Here is a 12,827-nt window from a genome sequence, read left to right as displayed (position 1 = left end):
TGCGGCAGATATCTCCGATACGACAGCTACAAGAGATCTGGGACTTACTGGGGTGAGAGCAGAAACCAGTAGCTGTGATCAGCTGCTGCGCACATCATGAGTGACCAGCACAGCGAAGCCTCAGGAGGCTGCTCACGTAAATTGCATTAGTATGTATATACATTTGTATATACATTTGTATATACAAACTCCGATCCCATCCACAGTGGGATGGGGCTCGTTAGGTATTACATTTTTGCTTGTTGACTGGGGTTTACTGTCTGGGAAGGCTGTAGAGCAGTCATTTTCAACCGGTGTGCCGCGGCACACTAGTGTGCCGCGGCCAGTTGTCAGGTGTGCCGCCTGGCCGCAGGTCACGGCGGCTCACAAAATCAAGATCATGGGTGGCAGCGCTGTCACTGTGTATAGTGACATCCAGCGGTCGGCACTGTCCTGTGGAGCCGACGCTGGGACGTGCTCAGTGGGGGATCCAGGGGGGGGGGGGGCACGGGGGTACGTGCCCCCCCTGTCATTGCTGACACTTTTACTTTTTTAATATGGAGCAGCTGGTGGAGCGTCGCTGCAGCCAGTTCAGTGTAACAATGCCTGTCGCGCTAAAGCGGCTAGTAGCGCCGCAGCGGTACTAATGAGTCAGACTCATTATTGCATGCAGAGGTGCGGCCAGAAGACCCGGAGGCGAGGGCACTCAGGGCAGTGTACCAATGCCTGCTGGGAGTAACGGTGCAGCTATACATTATGATTGCGTTATGCTGCGGGCGGCCAGAAGACTCGGAGGAGAGGAAAGGCTTTTCCGTCTACTCACTTCCTCAGGTCGCATACCCCGCTCCCCCCCATGCTTTCCTTGTATAGTACCTGCGGGAGTCACTGGCAGGCAGCCGCTGGTGCCTGGGTCACTTTGGATGGGCCAACAGGCAAACCCCTGGCACCTATTCTCATATGGCCAGCAGCAAGTGAGTGTGGGATGGCAGGGGGATGTAAAAAGCCCCCCTGACCCGTAGCACTGCTGCCGGAGCCGGCGCCCGGCTGTCATCCATGCTGCCATGCCGAGCATCTGTCATTCTCGCTACTGCTGCAGCACCACGGCTATCTTCCACGCTATATGCTGCTGTCAGAGCCCCACCATGTACCCACGTGGAGGGTGCCTGGCTATCATCCCCGCAGCCGCAGAAGCCCTGCCCCTGCTGGACCACAGGTAGGTTCACTGTCCCTGCATTCCCATTGTCCCTGTGTCACCCCGTTTCTGTCCCTTCCTAACCCCATCATCTCTGTCCCTGCATCACCCCACTGTCTCTGTCCCTGTGTCACCCCGCCATCTTTTCCCCTGCAACCCCCCCCAATCAAAATTCACGGTATGCCACATGTGAATTTAGGTTCAATCTATGTGACAAAAAGTATATTTTGTCTCAAACTGTGCGGCATAACATATTTTGGCTCAATCTGTGTGGCATAGCGTGAATTTTATTTTGTGAATTTTGGCTCAATCTGTATGGCTTGATTTGAATTTTGGATCAATCTGTGTTTCATAATGTAAATTTTGGCTCAATCCATGTGGCATAATGTAAATTTTAGCTTCTTTTGTGTGGAATAACGTGAATGTTTGCTCAATCTGTGTAGCATAACGTAAATTTTGGGTTTAATCCTGGTGGCATAATGTAAATTTTGTTTGGTACTTGTTTCCTAGCAGGGCACTCACTAAGCAAATTGCTTAGTGGGCTATTCTGCGTAGGAAAATCGCATCACAAATTATTAACTATATGTCAATATTTGCTATTATATGTATTATATTTGATTAAAAACTGTTAGTGTGCCTTGGCAATTTCAAAGTCCTGTCCGGTGTGCCGCGAGCTAAAAAAGGTTGAAAATCACTGCTGTAGAGAGCCAGGCTGGGCCCAGGTACTTTTCAGGTGGCTTGGCCTAATTGCACTCTTAAGGTGAATACACACTGTACAATGTTCTTGACCAACTTTTTTGACCAATTTCATTCATTTCGGCCATTCTGAACGAAATTGGTCAAAATATCTCTGCGTTTGTGACGAACAATGAATGATGGTGCACATACCCGCCAGTTGTTCATCAAGGTTGTTCGGCAACTGTGCACGCAGTTCAATTTGGATATCTTTCAAAAAGAGCCTATAAACTGTAGCTAGATCTTTCGTCTTTCGTCAATATCTTTCACCAACATCTTTCGTCCAGGACACTGGGTTCAAGGGAAATGTCTTTCAACGAAATTGGTAAAAAAAATTGTAGTGTGTATGCACCTTTATTTATTTATTTATTAACAGTTTCTTATATAGCGCACACATATTCCGCAGCGCTGTACAGAGAATATTTGAACATTCACATCAATCCCTGCCCCAGTGGAGCTTACAATCTATATTCCCTATTACATATACACGCACACGGTTAATTTTTGTTGGGAGCCAATTAGCCTACCGGTATATTTTTGGATTATGGGAGGAAACCAGAGTACACGGAGTAAACCCACGCAAGCACGGGGATAATATACAAACTCTGCACAGTTAGAGGCATGGTGGGAATCGAACCCATGACCTCAGCGCTGTGAGGCAGTAATGCTAACCATTACACCGTCCGTACTGCCCCGTATATACAACACATGGTGGGGATAGAACCCATGACCTCAGTGCTGTGAGGCAGTAATGCTAACCATTACACTGTCCGTGCTGCCCCGTATATATAACACATGGTGGGGATAGAACCCATGACCTCAGTGCTGTGAGGCAGTAATGCTAACCATTACACCATCCGTACTGCCCCGTATATATAACACATGGTGGGGATAGAACCCATGACCTCAGCGCTGTGAGGCAGTAATGTAACCATTACACCATCCGTACTGCCCCGTATATATAACACATGGTGGGGATAGAACCCATGACCTCAGTGCTGTGAGGCAGTAATGCTAACCATTACACCGTCCGTACTGCCCCGTATATATAACACATGGTGGGGATAGAACCCATGACCTCAGCACTGTGAGGCAGTAATGCTAACCATTACACCATCCATACTGCCCCGTATATATAACACATGGTGGGGATAGAACCCATGACCTCAGTGCTGTGAGGCAGTAATGTAACCATTACACCGTCCGTACTGCCCCGTATATATAACACATGGTGGGGATAGAACCCATGACCTCAGCGCTGTGAGGCAGTAATGTAACCATTACACCATCCGTACTGCCCCGTATATATAACACATGGTGGGGATAGAACCCATGACCTCAGTGCTGTGAGGCAGTAATGCTAACCATTACACTATCCGTACAGTGTTATTCCGTAGCTTTAGAAGAACACTGCAGACCAGCACACAGCAACATGTGCTGGGAGAAGAGCTGTGGTGCCAGGTAACGGGGACCCTAAATGTGCCCATCCATCAGACCTGGGCCCTGGTAACCAGCCTCCGGGTAGTCCTGTACACCCTTTGCTTCTCTGACAGATGCTAGAGGTCCAGTAGGATCCCTCTCCTCTGAGGTGGTGGCCATTTTTGGAGAGACGTTTTCAGCAGTTTCCCTGCGGACACCCAGACTGCATGGAATCTACAGAAAGAGAACCTGCGCCCCCATGGTGCCCGGCTACCCTCCACCACCGCTTCGAGCCCCAAAGGTCATCCAGGCCAATAGAAATTTGTCCCATTGTTTGAAAGAAAAAAAACAACGTAATTTTCTCATTGTTAAACCAGTCAGACAGAGCCAGCCTCTATGGTGTAATGTTTAGTATTGCTGCCTCACAGCGCTGAGATCATGGGTTCAATTCCCACCATGACCCTAACTGTGCGGAGTTTGTATATTCTCCCTGCGTTTGCGTGGGTTTCCTCCGGGTACTCCAATTTCCTCCCACACTCCAAACATATACTGGTAGGTTAATTTGTCCCCGACAAAATGAACCGTAGTGTGTAGATGGTCCAAGTGTTTCTTATATGGCTTGAAATTCTATGTTTGAGTTAAGTCTATTAAGGTATATGTTTAGACGCATCCAAGTACGGGCTCATATGCGACTCATTGTTACCATGGTAACGGACAGCTATAAAACCCCTATGGCGTCACAAAAATGCACTTTTAACCTGGACAACCGGTTTTTAAGGAGAGGAAAAAAAGAAATCTTAGAAAGGTAAAATAATGGCAACCGGGATATCAATCCCATTATTCGATGCCATTTAATAAAGGTGAGACACGTCTTAAAATAATCCTGGAACAGTTTAATAAAGGCCCCTGGTTTCCGCAGATCAGGCAATGCTCTCTGTGAGTTACTGATCAGCGTTAAGCCCACAGGCCACTGCTTGACTTACTGTCGCATAAATCTCCATCACAGATTTATTGCCACAATCTATCAGCTCATTCCGCCGAACGGCCAAGCACTTCATTTTAAAATGAAGTGCTGCTATTTTCATTAATACCCGAGTGCTAACTACCCATCAAAATGCTCAACAATTAATACAATGTTGTGGATGGCTGTAACCAATAAATAGATCAACTTTGGTTTCTTCTTGGCAGGAAAAGTATATTACGCTTTCCTAGGGGTTAGTCATGTTTCCCCCCAATGTCTCCCATTTCAGAAATAACAGGATTTAAATACCATGTCTCCTCTGGTTTGACATTATTACATAAGTAACTTTTTACAGCTTTTTCTTCTTTTCCTGGGAACTAAGGAATAGGCCGACTTAGAGCTGAGGGCGCTCTCGGATCCCGCACACGGGCCCTCTCCTCTCTAATACTGTCCATGACTTTTGGGTCCATCCAGAGACAGTGGGGTCCATCCAGTTTTGCTTTAGACCCACAAGATCTTTGTGGCAGCAGCCTTACTTTATGGCACCCCAAAGTTGCACAGAAGTGCTCACTACCCCATAGAGGTCCAAGAAATTTTGTGTGAATTTGGGTGGATTTCAGCCCACAAAAGGTGCGAGTTGGGTGCTCTTGTTTATCTAAACATACTTGCTGGTAATTCCTATTGTTTGTGAAAGGTGAGGTGTTCCGTTGTTGCTGCATTTTAACGCTGGCAACGGCACCCGAACTCGTACCCTTCACGGGCTGAAATCGGCCTGAATTGGACCTCTACGGAGTATCAAGCCGCCGCCATAACTCACACCTGCGAGATCATTAGGGATAACTGGGTTAACCCCTTGGAGTGCCTCGTTTTATCTTGGTTAACCCTGAAACGTACACATTACATGATGAACCACATATCCCAATCAGAGGAAACATTTGCTACTGTATAAAGAATAACATAATGTCTGCAATAGACATGGAGTGGGTTAAACATCCAAGGCTGTTGTGCGACCTTGGGAAGCATGTGACTGGGGGGTCCAATAAGGACTTAGGGGAGGGCAGTGTTAGCTGTAGGGTAGGCTTGATTACATATGCAGATTGTGTGGGTGGAGCTTAATTAATTAGCCGTTCTTTCTGGGCCACCATTAATTAATTATTAATAAATTAATCTAGCTTAGCCCCTTCCTGACAGAGCTAGTTTTTGCGTTCCTGACAGAGCCATTTTTTTCAAATCTGACATGTCTCACTTAAGTGGGGATAACTTTTTTTTGCTTTTACTTATCCCAGTGATTTTGAGATTGTTTTCTCGTGACACATTGTACTTCAAGTTAGTGGTAAATTTTCGTCGATACAGTCTGTGTTTTTTTGTGAAAAATACCAAAATGTCGGAAAAAAATGGAAAATTTTGCGATTTGCAAAATGTTAAATTTTCTGCTTGTGAGACAAATAATCTTACCACTCAAAATAGTGAATAACTAACATAGACCATATGTCTACTTTATGTTGACATCATTATTTCAACTTCCTTTTAATTTTTTGGGACACTAGGAGGCTTACAATATGAATAGCAAATTCTCAAATTTTCAAGAAAATTTCAAACACTGATTTTTTTAGGGACCAGTTCAGTTCTGATGTGACTTTGAGGGACTTGTATGTGAGACACCCCCATAAATGATGCCATTTCAAAAACTGCACCCCTCACAGTATTCAAAACAGCATTTTGGAAGTTTGTTAACCCTTTAGGTGTTTCACAGGAATTAAAACAAAGTGTAGGTGAAATTTCAAAATTTCTTTTTTTTTGCAGAGTTTCAATTTTAATACATTTTTCTAACGAATACAGTAGATTTTACTAGAGAAATGTGACTAAAAATTGATTCCCCCAATTCTTTTGTTTTCATAAATATCCTATATGTGGCCCTAGTGTGCACGGTGACCAAACCACAGGCTTCATAATAGAAGGAGCACCTACTTGATTTTGGAGCCTCCTTTTTATGAGATTATTTTTTAGGCACCATGTAGGTTTCTAGGCACCATAAGATGCTAAAAGTTAGGAACCCCCCCACAAGTGACCCCATTTTGCAAACTACACCCCTCAGGGAATTCATCTAGGGGTATAGTGTACATTTCAAACCCCCAGGGGTTTCACCAATTTTGATACAACTGGGCTGTGAAAATGAAAAAAATTAATTTTTCATTTTCACAGCTCAGTTGTATCAAAATTGGTTAAACCCCTGGGGGTTTGAAATGTACACTATACCCCTTGATGAATTCCCTGAAGGGTGTAGTTTGCAAAATGGGGTCACTTGTGGGGGGGTTCCACTGTATAGGTGCTTCAGGGGTCATTCAACCAGAATCTGTGCTGCAAAATCCAAAAATCACTCCTTCCCTTCTGAGTCCTGCCATGCACCCAACTGGTATTTTTTGGTCACATGTGAGGCATTGCCGTACTCGGGAGAAATTGGGGCTCAGATTTTGGGGTGCTTTTTCTCCTTCATTCCTTGTGAAAATGAAAAATTTTGAGCCAGATCTGCATTTTTGTGTAAAAAATGTAATTTTTCATTTGCACAGCCCAGTTGTATCAAAATTGGTGAAACCCCTGGGGGTTTGAAATGTACACTATACCCCTAGATAAATTCCCTGAGGGGTGTAGTTTGCAAAATGGGGTGACTTGTGGGGGGGTTCCACTGTATTGGTGCTTCGGGGGTCTTGCTAATGCGACATAGCACCCACCATTCATTCCACCAGAATCTGTGCTGCAAAATCCAAATATCGCTCCTTCCCTGCTGAGTCCTGCCATGCACCCAAATGGTATTTTTTGGTCACATGTGAGGCATTGCCGTACTCGGGAGAAATTGGGGCACAGATTTTGGGGTGCTTTGTCTCCTTCATTCCTTGTGAAAATGAAAAATTTTGAGCCAGAACTGCATTTTTGTGTAAAAAAATGTAATTTTTCATTTTCACAGCCCAGTTGTACCACAATTGGTGAAACCCCTGGGGGTTTTAAATGTACGCTATACCCCTAGATGAATTCCCTGAGGGGTGTAGTTTGCAAAATGGGGTCACTTGTGGGGGGGTTCCACTGTATTGGTGCTTCGGGGGTCTTGCTAAAGCGACATAGCACCCACCAAAATTCCACCAGAATCTGAGCTGCAAAATCCAAATATCACTCCTTCCCTTCTGAGTCCTGCCATTTTTTGGTCACACATGAAGCATTGCCGTACTCGGGAGAAATTGGGGCACAGATTTTGGGGTGCTTTTTCTCCTTCGTACCTTATGAAAATGAAAAATTTGGAGCCAGAACTGCATTTTTGTGTAAAAAAATGTAATTTTTCATTTTCACTGCCCAGTTGTATCAAAGTTGGTGAAACCCCTGGGGGTTTGAAATGTACACTATACCCCCTGATGAATTCCCTGAAGGGTGTAGTTTGCAAAATGGGGTCCCTTGTGGGGGGGTTCCACTGTATAGGTGCTTCAGGGGTCATTCAACCAGAATCTGTGCTGCAAAATCCAAAAATCACTCCTTCCCTTCTGAGTCCTGCCATGCACCCAACTGGTATTTTTTGGTCACATGTGAGGCATTGCCGTACTCGGGAGAAATTGGGGCACAGATTTTGGGGTGCTTTGTCTCCTTCATTCCTTGTGAAAATGAAAAATTTTGAGCCAGATCTGCATTTTTGTGTAAAAAAATTTAATTTTTTACACAAAAATGCAGTTCTGGCTCAAAATTTTTAATTTTCACAAGGAATGAAGGAGACAAAGCACCCCAAAATCTGTGCCCCAATTTCTCCCGGGTACGGCAATGCCTCACATGTGACCAAAAAATACCAGTTGGGTGCATGGCAGGACTCAGAAGGGAAGGAGTGATTTTTGGTGGTGGAATGAATGGCGGGTGCTATGTCGCATTAGCAAGACCCCCGAAGCACCAATACAGTGGAACCCCCCCACAAGTGACCCCATTTTGGTCACCAGCTTTGGGAGGGGGGCTGGCGCTGCGGCTGGCGGGGGGGTGGGAGGGGTGCTGGCGCTGCGGCAGCCGGGTGGGTGGGAGGGAGGGGGGCTGCCGGGTGGGAGGGGGGGGGGGGCTGGCGATCGTTGGTGATCGGTGCGGTATACGCACACACACACACACACACACACACACACACATATATATATATATATATATATATATGTGTGTATATATATATATATATACATATATATATACATATATATACACACACATATATATATATATATATATATATATATATATATATATATATGTGTGTGTATATATATATATATATATATATATATATACACATTTGCACATTATTTTTTATTTTATTTTATTTTTAACTTTTCCAGCAGCAGCATGATGCTGCTGCTGCTGCTGCTGCGGGGGGGAGGGGGGAGGAGGGGAGCGCAGCGTGCGCTCCGGACGTAGCGGTGGAGCCGGGGGAGCTGCTGCTGCTGCCGGGTGAGTGCCCGGCGGGTGGGAGGGGGGTGCTGCCGCTCGGTGGTGATCGGTGCTGCACCGATCACCACCGTTTTCTGTGTTACCGAGCGGCTTAGCCGCCGGTAACACAGGAAACGCTGTGATTGACTGTTCAGATTTGAACAGCCAATCACAGCGATCGCCGACCGGGGGGGGGCACCCCTGCCCCCCCTGGGCGGCGAGGGGGGATGTCTGCTGTCAGGGACAGCAGACATCTCTTAACTGTCACCGCGTCTATAGACGCAGTGACAGTTAGAAACCATGACGTACATTTATGCCATGTGTCGGGAAGTACTTCCCGACCATGACGTAAATGTACGTCAAATGTCGGGAAGGGGTTAAAAGTGCTAATATAAATCAGCTAACAATTTCTGCCAAACCTAAGTCTCCGAGTCTTTATTTCAGGTTTAGTTTGTAAGTTTTGAAATGTGAATGTATATACAGTACATGCTAGAGGTCACACACATCAGGTGCTAGGATAGTTGCTTTTAATCATCACACGTTAGATAGGCACTGAGATTAATGACCCCCATGATTGTTCTTATTAAAATAAAGGTGTACGCTGAAAATACTTTTTGCACATTTAATGGGGCTACTCGAATAACCATTTCACACATACTACCCGGGATTTCACTCCAGGTTCCATCATACTTATCTACTTTTGAAAACTAGTTTCAGGGAGATTATAGTTGGTAGCAGAATTATGCACAGCGCCCCAGTGAGGGGGCGTGTCATTCTCCACCCAAAGAGCGTGTCTAGTTCCATATATGGAGAGATTGTGAAAAGAGATTGTGAACGTGGCACCTAGAAGCGTGGCTGTGTACTGCTACATCTGAGAGGAATCTTCTAAAATTAGTTATATCCAAATGTAGATGAGCCCCAATGCAGTTAGTAAGAGATACTATACTTGGTAAAGTGCTGGGAAATGGCGCTGATGATTCAATGTAAATCATTCCTTTTTTCCCCAAAAATATAATAGTGTAATGTGGGCCAGGTGACATGAGGGAGATTGCTAGACTAATGAGGGAGAGTGCTGTTATTTCAGGGAGTCTCCTGCAGAATGCAGGAGGGTAGGCAACTATGGTTTCGATCCCGGGATGTTAGTGAGCCGATTCAATTGCAGGTGCTTAGTATCCAGGATTGAAATTCTGGGAAGACCCTTTCAGACATACACTAGTCCCGGGTTGATGTAAAAAAAAACTGGGATTTTTCGTGTATATCTGAAAGGGGTATAAGTCCACAATTCCACCAAATCCTCATGTGCGCAGTCAGTAGAAACCAGTCATCATGTAGAGGTAGTAATCAGTGGCGTAGCTACAGGGGTCGCAGCGGTCGCAGATGCGACCGGGCCCCTGAGCCAGGGGGCCCAACCCCCGCCACTGTCCTGGAAGAGGGAAGGGAACAGAACGCTCCCGTTCCCAGTGCTGCTTTGCGGGCCCGCGTGCGTCGCGCCGACGTCACGCGGCAATACGCTGAAACGCACAATCCGGAAGTAGAGAAGCCTGGACCGCAAAAGCCGGAAGCAGAGTGGAACGCAGATACCGGAAGTTCGCGGAAACACACACTGTGTGTGACCTGCTGTTGTGTCCGGGTGAGAGGTGGTGCCGGCTGGTGAGTGTCCCCATAGACAGGGGTGCGGGATAGGGAGGAGCGGGTGACATAGATACACAGTGTCTCTATGTGACGCCCGGAGCTGCTGCTGCTGCTGGTGGGGACACGGCGCCTCCCGGCCTTACACGTGTGCTGCTGTGGGGCTGAGGCTGAGGGGGGACCTCATAACTATATATCCCAATACAGCGACCGGGGCCCTGTCCCACCCTCAGCCATAGGCTTGTTACCAGCAGTGTGTGGCCCCTGTGGCACAGTATTATTCCTCTAATATAGCAGTTATTATGGTGTAGATGGGCATCAGCACTGGGCTCTATACTGATAAATATGAGTATATATCAGCCTTGTATATAATTGGTGATGTGTACTACACCAGTGTGAGAATATAAGAGGGATATACCCACAGTACATATTGCTGTATACAGTGTATGTGCTACATAATATACCCGGGGTATAGAAATTAGAAATCCATTATCTAAAATCTGTGGCAGGGCATGCTGGGACGTGTAGATTTTGTTGTATGTAGGGGGGCCCCAAGCTGACCTTTCGCACCAGGGCCCATGAACCCTTAGCTACGCCCCTGGTAGTAATGATGGGTTGACATCTTCCATAGAGCCCCTAGGTTAGCCTAGATCCGGGTGTGCTTGTGTAGACAGCGGTGTTGTTGGCCCAACCCTTATAAAACAACATGTAGTCAAAAATACATAACCATCAATGTATTCTGCACAGAGGCAATACGCTCTGAGTGTGACACTGTCCGGATTCGGTATGAAATCCCGACGGTCAAAATCCCGACGGTCATAATACCGACAGCAATTGACAGAAAGTCAAAATCCCGACATGGTCAAAATCCCGACATTTAAAATCCCGACATGGTCAAAATACCGACAAGGTCAAAATACCGACATTTAAAATCCCGACAAGTTCAAAATACCGACACATAGAATGTAGACAGGTGAAAAAGTCAACATGACTTTCGGGCGACAGCTCGCGAGGTCGATATGGGCTTTTCACAGTTTTTTTACCTGAATGTCGACACAGTCGACATGGACACAGTTGGAAGTCAACCGCAGCCCCTCGCATAGCTCGCTGCGCTCGCAATGCTTCGGGCACGGTGCCTCGCTACGCTCGGCACACTATTTTATTCTCCCACCACGCCCTAGTGGATGGTAGGGCATGAAATACCGCCTGTCGGCACATGTCGGGTCAAGAAACAGTGAAAAACCCATGTCGACCTCGCGACCTGTCGCCCGAAAGTCATGTTGACTTTTTCACCTGTCTACATTCTATGTGTCGGTATTTTGAACTTGTCGGGATTTTAAATGTCGGTATTTTGACCTTGTCGGTATTTTGACCATGTCGGGATTTTAAATGTCGGGATTTTGACCATGTCGGGATTTTGACTTTCTGTCAATTGCTGTCGGTATTTTGACCGTCGGGATTTTGACCGTCGGGATTTTGACTGCATCCCCACTGTCCACCTACACTAAGATCAGGGTTTGCTGTCTGGAAACTGCAATTGACTCTACTCTCAGAATATACTGTACAATATATAACGCCATGACAAGTACAACGCCAGGTTGCAATAGCGACTGTAGGTTGGGGTATATGGTGGGACCACTAATAGGAAGTCTATGCACTAAAGTGATTTACTATGGTGAAATTAACATTTCAGGTAGGAAAGACAAAATAAAGATTGTAACTTGGTAAATCCTGTGTGTTATATTTCCCCCAGTATTTAATAGTCAGTGATCTGTTGGTATAAACTACATGACTGAATAACAGGCAGCTCCCTGTTCTGCCTCTAATTAGTTGTTATTAATTGAAGCACTAATACCATGGAGCCCTTGTTTGTGTCAGTCAGAGGTAATCAATCAGGCGTTGAGTCATTCAAAATAAATTAAGTCAAATACTGTACGACTGTTAATTTTATATTTTAAGCAAGTGGGGAAAGGAAGGAAGGGTAAAATAAGGTCCCCATAATACTATAAATCAGTGGTTCTCAACCTTCGTCCTTAAGTAACCCCAACAGTCCATGTTTTTCAGGTCTCCACACAGAATCACAAGTAAAAATAATAAGCTTCAACTGAGGATCTTTTAAAATACGTCAGTGTATAATGAGTGCACCTGTCAGGTGATTCGTAAAACATGAACTGTTGGGGGTCCTTGAAGACCAAAGTTGAGAACCACTGCTGTACATGACCAGGCCAAGAGAGACAATGGGTCTTGGAGGGTTTGGTAGGAGACAGAAGTCATGGTTCCAGAGCTTGCAGAACCGTGTGTTGGTGCGGAATGGGATCACTGGGTGGACCTCATGATGGTCAACAGTCATTAGGTTGACACAGTGCAAGGTCGACATGGGACATGGTCGACACATGCGTTAGGACGACATGGGTTAGGTCAACCGTCAAAAGGTTGACATGGGGGTTTTTCACTATTTTTTTACCCAAATGT

This window comes from Crinia signifera, chromosome 8 (assembly GCF_055691185.1).
Source record: "Crinia signifera chromosome 8, ASM5569118v1, whole genome shotgun sequence".
NCBI classification, from domain to species: Eukaryota; Metazoa; Chordata; class Amphibia; order Anura; family Myobatrachidae; genus Crinia; species Crinia signifera.
This window is presented reverse-complemented; position numbering follows the sequence as displayed.